An 8,427-nucleotide genomic window follows, 5' to 3' on the forward strand; every position below is an offset into this window, starting at 1 on the left:
CTGGAAGGTGGTAGACTGGGTTTCAGATACCTAATCTGCCTGTATGGGGGGTCCCATATTGCAGATGAGTGCCCTAACCAGTGGGCTATTAGGTAACAGGCAGGGGTGAAAGTAACTTACAGGATTTACTCTACTGCCAGAGTCCTGAGGGGGCATGGTCTCAGCTGAAGAGGCTTGGCCTCAACCAGAAGAGGCGCAGGGCCTCTCAAAATTTAAAGGCCCTGGTGCACCAGCTGTGGCTGGGAGCCCCAGGGCCTTTAAATCAACCCAGGGCTCCCAGCTGCAGAGGTGGCTGGGAGCCCCTGGGGCTCAGGAGCAAATTAAACGGTCTGAGGCTCCAGCTGCCCAGGAGCTCCGGGCCCTTTAAATCCTGGCCCCAGCGTGGCAAAACTCAGATCCCAGCCACCTCTTCAGCTGGGAGCCCCTGGTTGATTTAAAGACCCTGGATCTCCCAGCCACAGCTGGTGCCCCAGGGCCTTTAAATCTTAAGAAGCCACACCTCTTCTGGATGAGGCCATGCCCCCCTCAGGACTCCGGCAGTACTGGTAAGTCCTGTAAATTACTTTCACCCCTGGTGCAAGGCAATGGGGAATTAAACTCTGTAACTCCACTGGCTTCAGTAGAGTTATTTCTGTTTTATTCTAGTGTTAAATGAGATAAAAAATAGCCCTATACATTTGTCAGCAAGGAGAGCCCTACTATACATTTACAAACAATAAATAGGTAGGTTCAAACTCAGATCGGCCTCAGCTGATTTGTGGATTCAAGTCCTGGCTAGCAGGGACTCAGTGCCCAAGGGAACTTGGTGGTCCCCATTGCTGGAGAAGAGAGGGCCGGAAGACAAAGGTGGTGGGCATTGGTGTGTGTGGGGGGAGGGAGCTAGAGGTAAGTCTCACTTGCCCTCTGCTGTCTGATTTACATACATTGCTTTATGGAGTGTGGTCTGAGAGATCATACTGAATTCAAACACAAAGCACATGTGGTGGCCCATGTGCAGAGGCATCTGGTCCTACTTGAGAATCACAACATGACATGGGAGCAGCTGCTCTTCTAACCTCTTTACATGAGAGAGAAGACGACAATTGACTCACCCTGGGGCCTAGTGACAGTGGTCAGTACCTTTAGCATGAGTGACTACTGTCCAGTACCTCTTCAGAGGTCTCCCCTCATTGTTTCCCCTCTAGATGCTTGGTTCTCCAGTCTGATGCTGGCCAAACAACTGTCCTTATATAATTTATGCTGCAGACAGAAGTGCACCCTTGCAGGCAATATATGAGAAGGAGTGAGGGATGCTAGAAATGTTCTGTGCATTTCCCTGGTGCATCACCACAAAGTTATTTAGCACAGGCATTTGGGAAATTGTGATTCACTGAGAATTCACAGTGTTCGGTGGCTCTCAAATTCCCAATTCCACCAGTATAGTGCACTGGTCTGTCATTAATACATAGGGATATAATAAAACACAAACATAGGAACACTAGCTGACACTCTGCTGCTTTGTTCACCGAGATGCATCCTTTTACTTCTACATTTGTTTTCAGTATGTTTCAGGAAGGGATTAAACAGCATAGGTACTGCTGGCATAATTATACAAGCAGGCAGAAGCCATGTGAAGACTGGGAAGAAAATGTGTCTAAAAAGTTCCTGCAGCCCCATGGGAACAAAAGATATCAATCTAACCTTCAAGCAAAAGGGATCAAATGCCGCCTATGGTACAGCCACGCGTGCAGCCAACCAACCACATGCTCAGGTAAAATTGACAGAGGACAAATTGCAATTGCTCCCTGGAGCTTACTGGTCTGATGGTTTGTTTGAACATATATAGCATTTAGGGTTTGTTTTGTTGTTTTCTTTTAAATGTAACCATCAGCTGGCTTTGATGGGTCTGCATGGAGTGTATGTCTGTGCCAGATTTGACCTGAAGTATTTGGAAGAGGAACTAAGTGGTTATAATACCACTGAAGAAAAGGGGAATTGCAGGGACCTTGATGGAAAGCAGCTGCCTGAAACACAAGCCAAACTTCATGGAGATGATCCTTGTACATAAGACACGCTTGGTATGACACAACTCAGTTTTTGGCAATTAGCAGTTACAGGTAGGAAAGGGGGAATTGTTAAGGATAAAATCAGAACTTTCCTCCATGAATCTACTCTTTTAGAACAAAAGTAGAACAGTCTCATCTTGAATTCCAGGAGGTACCTGGGTAGCATCTTTCTTTCATTTTTACTTGTGCCTTTGGTTGCTGGTTCTATTGTGAATCAAGAGGACATGGGGAAGTAATTAAATATATAGAGTGGTGGCTGGACGTGCTCAAAATCTCAGCAATATCCCTCTTCTCAGAAGGGTGCCCCTTCTTATGTCCTTGCAGATGGGTGGAAGGTCTGCCACAGAGTTTAATGAGAGTAAGGTTGAGCTCATGATTTTTAGCCCATTTTAAACTCAAGCCATTTGGATAGGCAGTAAAATTTCCATCTCTTTATTTGAACAAAACAGGTTCTCACAATAATTTGGCCTTATACTGACATCTATAGTCTTATCATAGCTTCAAACCTGTGTCTCTAACAGCATAGTAGTTCCTTATTTCAGTAAAGGTAACACCTTTTAGGGGGACTGCATATAGTATACACAGGCATGAGGAACTGTATGTGTGTATACAACATAGTGAGTACAGTATATGTAGTATATGCAGTGAGCCATGATCTAGGGATTTGCAGCTCACTAAAGCATTAGAGTTACTGCTCTGAATGAACTACCACAGCTCTCAAGATTCAGTCACAAGACATATGGCTACCACCTTAACCTGTACAGGAGCAGACATATGAGTTCTTTGTTTTCTTGCTGATATAAGGACAATTCTGCTTAGTTTTTCTCACTGCAAAATAAAATGCAGTAGCTTTGCATGCAAGCAACAGTTCTTGGCAGGATGAAAAGTTTTAGTTTAGTATTGATTTTAGGTCATGGAATTTTCTCCAGCTGAGTATTTGTAGGACATTCTGTATAGAACAGAATATAGGCACAGGACCCCCAGCCTCTGACAGCTTGAACTGTCAATATTCTGAGTGAGGATGTTTGCTTTATTTCTGCTCCTTTTCACATAGTCTTATCCCACGCCCAGTGCCCCTCTACTGAGAGAATAGAGATGTACTTTGAAAGGGAATAGTGGGGAGGCAAAAAAAGAGATTTGTGTTTTCTTGAAACAAGCTTAGCTAATTGAACAAGCTTTGCTTTTTAAAGTGTTCCTTTGGTTTGAACTCTGAAAAAAAAACTCGAGATACTCTTGAGTTCTGATCTGTAAGTACTTGGGTCTTGTGTATGTGTTTCCCTGTGTGTCTTTTTAAAATAATGTGTTGTTTCAGTCATTTCCCTGCCTTCAGGGATCTCTGCTCAGCTGAACTTGTCAAAATGTTTCCTACAGGTTTTTCAATTTCTGTCACCTCTTCCATTAACACTTTTGGATATCTCCTGGACTGAGTGCCTTGTCAGTTTGAAGGATCTCTGACCTTTTAAATAAGTGTTTTGACTGTTATCTGCACTGAAGATATGCTGAACAGGTTAGTCAGTTGATACCTACTTTACATCAGACTGCCACTTTTATTTAGGGGAAGCAGGTATTGATACAGCCCTTGGGAAATTCAGGGGAAGGAAATACTTCTGATGAAGTTAACAGACTATTTAATGTCAGTATTGATGTATACAGATGTAGCTGAAAGAGGAGATGTGTGGGTTAATTAGTTAGAAAATGCCTGCAACTTGTGTCTACCCGTACCCCTATGTGTTCAGCATACTGAAATATCCATGCAGAGAAATCACATTTCCTTACCAATGAATCAGTATTTCCGGAACTAAAATTTCATCACTGAAGTAGCCTGTCTGAAGAGATCAGCAAGTTGAATGACATGATACAGCATATCTCCTGAGAATGAGCATCAGGGACAGATAGCAATTTATTCTCTCTATGGCACCTGCAGCTGATGGGTTGCTGCCTGATTTCTAAAGTGGTTACCATTAAAAAGTCAGCACTTGCCAGCAATTACCATATGATGCTATCGAAAATCTCTCTTTCAAACTGGCCTTGTCAACATGAACACATTGGTACAAACCTATAATGCAGGCATTTGACTTAATTAGGTCACATGCCAAAATAAACTGCTACAGCAGTGTAGCTACAATGGGGTAGAGTTCCATAGTGTAGACAGGAAACGAGTATGGTGGGAAACTGTGGTATTTTGGGCACTGTTATGTTGTAACTCGTGGCAAATTCTGACTTGTTGATAGTGACTTTTACGTTTGTTGGTGTCCTTTGCATATATAAACAGTTAAATAGTTCATGATCTGCTTTATGTCTTCCAGTGAATTTCTGTAACAGTTACCCTTTCTTAAAAAATCTGTTTTAATTGCATTCATATGCTCCAATTGGTTTCTGTGTTGGTATCAAAATACAATATGTTTTATCTTTCTTTGTCAATTAAAAAAATCTGAAATTTCAAACTACCTCTGAGGAAGAGAGACTAAATTTCTTTTGGGTGATATTTCATCTTCACTGTCTTGACTCATGAAAAACAAACTGCTACTAAAAGCTAGCATATCTTCTAGAACAAGTTAAAGGAGTCACAGTTTTCCGGGAATGATTGTTCATTTTGAGTGAACTTCAGGAAGTTTTGAAGTTCACTGCCCATGCTCATGGACAAGAATGGCTGAACTTCTTTGGTTCAGACATTAGCATTTTTGTTCCCAGAACCAGAAAGTTCAGAGATGCAAACAAACAACACATTTAAAAAATAATCTTGGACCTTTCCAGTCTCCCAAAATGCTCACCTTCCGTTTGAGTTTCAGGTGAAGGGTCACATCTGTTCTATTAAAAATATTCTTGATCAAATATTAAACTTTTCAAACAGTCACATTTTGACATCACATGTCAAAAACATGAAGCTTTACTGTAGAGTTGGGAGTAAATTAACAAGTGATTTATGGGACTCTTGCACCTTAGTGGTTGCGTGTCTTCACTATGAATATAGGTGTGTTCTTAACTCTAGTTACCAAACTCAAGACAAATCTCAGTGAAGACAATGCAGTGTGTAGTTTTTGTGTAAATTGGGGGGTAAAATACAGCCTATGGGGGAATGACTCTTTAACTCAACCTGCTAATTTATGCAAAAATTGCACACTGTCTTGTCTATACAAGGATTTTACCTTGAGATAATTAACTCAAATTAGCTAAATTGGGTTAAGAACACACTTCCCCCCCCCCCAAAGACAACAAGGCCAACGAGAGCTGACCTCCTAAATCTAACCCCTCACCCTGAAAATTGCCTCTCACATTAGAGGCCTAATATTATATTTCCGGGATGCAGAGACAGACTCTAGGTAGAAATTTGTTCCATAGAAAAGAACGAGAGTTCCTCAATAATGTACCACTTCTACTTGCCGTAGCACTCTTAGGCTATGTCTTCACTACAGACGTTACAGCAGCAGAACTGTACTGCTGCAGCTACGCCGCTGTAAGGTCTCCTGTGTAGCCGCTCTAAGCTGGTGGGAGAGAGCTCTCCCGCTGGCAGAATTAAACCACCCCCAACTCAACAAGTGCCAGTAGCTATGTCGGCAGGAGAGCATCTCCCACCCACATAGCACTGTCCACACTGGTACTTTTGTCAGTCAGGGGTGTGTTTTTTCAACCCCCCGAACAACAGAAATTTTGCCGATAAAAGTGCAAGTGTCAACATAGCCTTAGATCCTGCTTTAGCATCCCTTACTCCTTTGAGTAGTCAGTGTACATGGGAACAGGACTGGGCTGTTAATCCTAAGATCTTTTTTAATATAACTGTTTTGTGTCTCTGTGTGGTTTTGCAATTATGTGAAAAGGGTCGGTTGATAGATTCTCTGTTTGTCTGTTTCATTTTGGGAAAACTCGTCCTTTCTGCTTTTCCTTTGTCTGCTTTCTCCCATTAGAGTATTTGCTTCAAGTTTAACAGGACACACAGTGAGCCACTTCCCTTTGAGGTTTCCTTGGTGTCTTCTGTCTCTTTTTCATGTGAAGGGAAGTGCCATAACACAACAAGATTGATGAGGGCTATTATCACTTGTCATATTCAGAGATGTGCTAAAAGGCTTAGCAAAATGTGAGTTTCTCTGGGCATGGAGGAATCCACCAGCCAGTCACCTGGAGAAAGGCTATTTATCTGCACAACCTGCACTTGTATCCAAAATTCATCATGTTAAAAAAACATTTAAAGCAATTTTTATGGCTCTTTTTTAAAGCAATTTCATGGCTCTCGGTGTAAACAACATTTGCCGGTGTCTCACTTTGTGAATTTTCTGCTGCATTTTTCAGTTTGTGGGATGGAAGGAGTGACACTGAGAATTGGAGATCACATCTGCGCCAGTACCTCAGGTATTGCCCTTAGAATTTTAAAATTAGCCACAGAATGATCTGACTGCTCAATACCCAACTCAATGCTCTTTTGTTTAATAAGATATTTTAAAAAATAACATATATTTTTAAAATCTCTTTATTTTTGAAAATTATATTCTATTTGAAGCCAATTCTGTGTCTCCTTTGCCAGAATGGATGGCAATGGAGGCTGAGGAGATGGTATGGTATCAAAGAGACAGTGTGGTCCAGAGGAGAGTCAATTGGAATTTTTTTCAGTGGACTGAAGTCAAAACCTTTTGTAGTGCTGTATCGGTTTGTAGAGGGGGTCAGAAGGAAGGGACAAGAGAGAGAGTCTCTGTACAGTTTGGTGGTTAGGGCACTGACCTGGGGGAAATCCAGGTTCAAGTCCCTGCTCTAACTGATTCAGAGTCATCTGGTATGAAGGCCAGTGTCCTAATCCCACCCCTCGCTTTCTGGATCACAAAGCTCAGGTTTCAATCTACTTTGAGAAGTGTGGCTTTGTTCTAAAGTGGGATGAAACCAAATGTCAAAACCTTGAAATATGCCACCAAAAGGAGAGGTTGGATATGAGGGAAGGGAATAGATCAGTGGGTCCATGGCTAAGAGAATTGACTGATCAGACTTACCCTTCCAGCTCTTGGGACTGATTTTCCTCTCACTTAGACTAGATTTTACACCAGTAAAATTCTATTGACTTTAGTGCATTCACATGTGATTTATAGCATTGAATCTGGTCCATAGTGTGTATGTGGATGCTATGGGCTGGCTACTTTGTGGCTTAGGGCTATACACTGCATCCAGGGTCTGACTCTTTGACTTCATTTTAGTCCCAAGTAGTTATTCTGGTTGCTTTTAATGTTGTACAATGCTAACTTGCACACATGGAGAGTTTGTTACTCTGTGGCAACTCTACTGCTACTACATGATGTAATGGACTAAGAGTGGGAGATTTTACCACTGAATCTAGATCCAGAATAGTGAAGGAGGTTTACAAAGCAGCCTGGAGGATTTACCTTCCATTAACGTTGATTGATTACATGTATCTAAATCCCCTAGATGGCTTTGAAAATTTCAACCTAATTACTGCAGTCCTTGTACACACTGACTTGAAAGAGAATTGTGGGTATACAAGGAATATAGGGGTTGGACTCCAGATTGATTTAGGAGGAACTGGGATCTTCTATAGTACAGGGTAGAAAATATCTTAAAATAAATAATAGGTGGTTATATGATAGACAAAAGAAAGTCTTGTCTGTTCTTGGAACAACAGGAAACTATATTCTGCATGCCTTTCCCTCTCATGTTATATAGCACTCAAATACCAAAGGAAAAAAAACATGTACAAGTTTAGCACCAAGTTTTTCATTCATCTTGACCACTAGCAGGATTCAGTTTTGTCTGTGCAATTTGTCTGTGCAATTTAACAACACCTAGAGATACCTAGGTAGGTGGACTCTGAGAGCACGGTTTTAGAAGGATTCCTGCCACTTTTTGGCTTGATTTGAGAGAGCAAGCTGAAAACACACATCATCCATATTCAGTCACTTAACTACACCCTTTTGAAAGCATATGTGACTGACTAATTAGCAGTGAAGTACGCTTTGGGGTATGTCTGTTGCTGAAGCTTGTTCTTAGAGGGACTCAGTCTCTGAATTTATCTTTATTAGGGCCTTGTCCAAATGATAAATATATTCTGCCTCTTGGTATCTGCCCCTTGGAAATAAATCACTTTAGGATTGATTTGCTAACAGCTTTCTTCACTCAGTATGTTCTCCTGCCCTGGAGGTCATACTCGAGTTCTTCATAGACAAATACACACAAGCAAGCTGAAATGTGGGGAAAAGAACACTAACAACCAGCATGTCAGAGAGCTAGGTGTTCACAGGCACATATATTTTAGTAATGGACTAGGCTGGGACATTGTTTTGCTACAAATTCATCTTGAACCCTAATCTGTGCCAACACTGCCTTACTTTACATTTGCAGTGTGTGTGTGCATGGAAATTATAAAAAAAAAAAAAAAAAAAAAAGGGGA

The sequence above is a fragment of the Chelonoidis abingdonii genome, chromosome 8 (assembly GCF_003597395.2).
Source record: "Chelonoidis abingdonii isolate Lonesome George chromosome 8, CheloAbing_2.0, whole genome shotgun sequence".
Lineage (NCBI taxonomy): Eukaryota > Metazoa > Chordata > Testudines > Testudinidae > Chelonoidis > Chelonoidis abingdonii.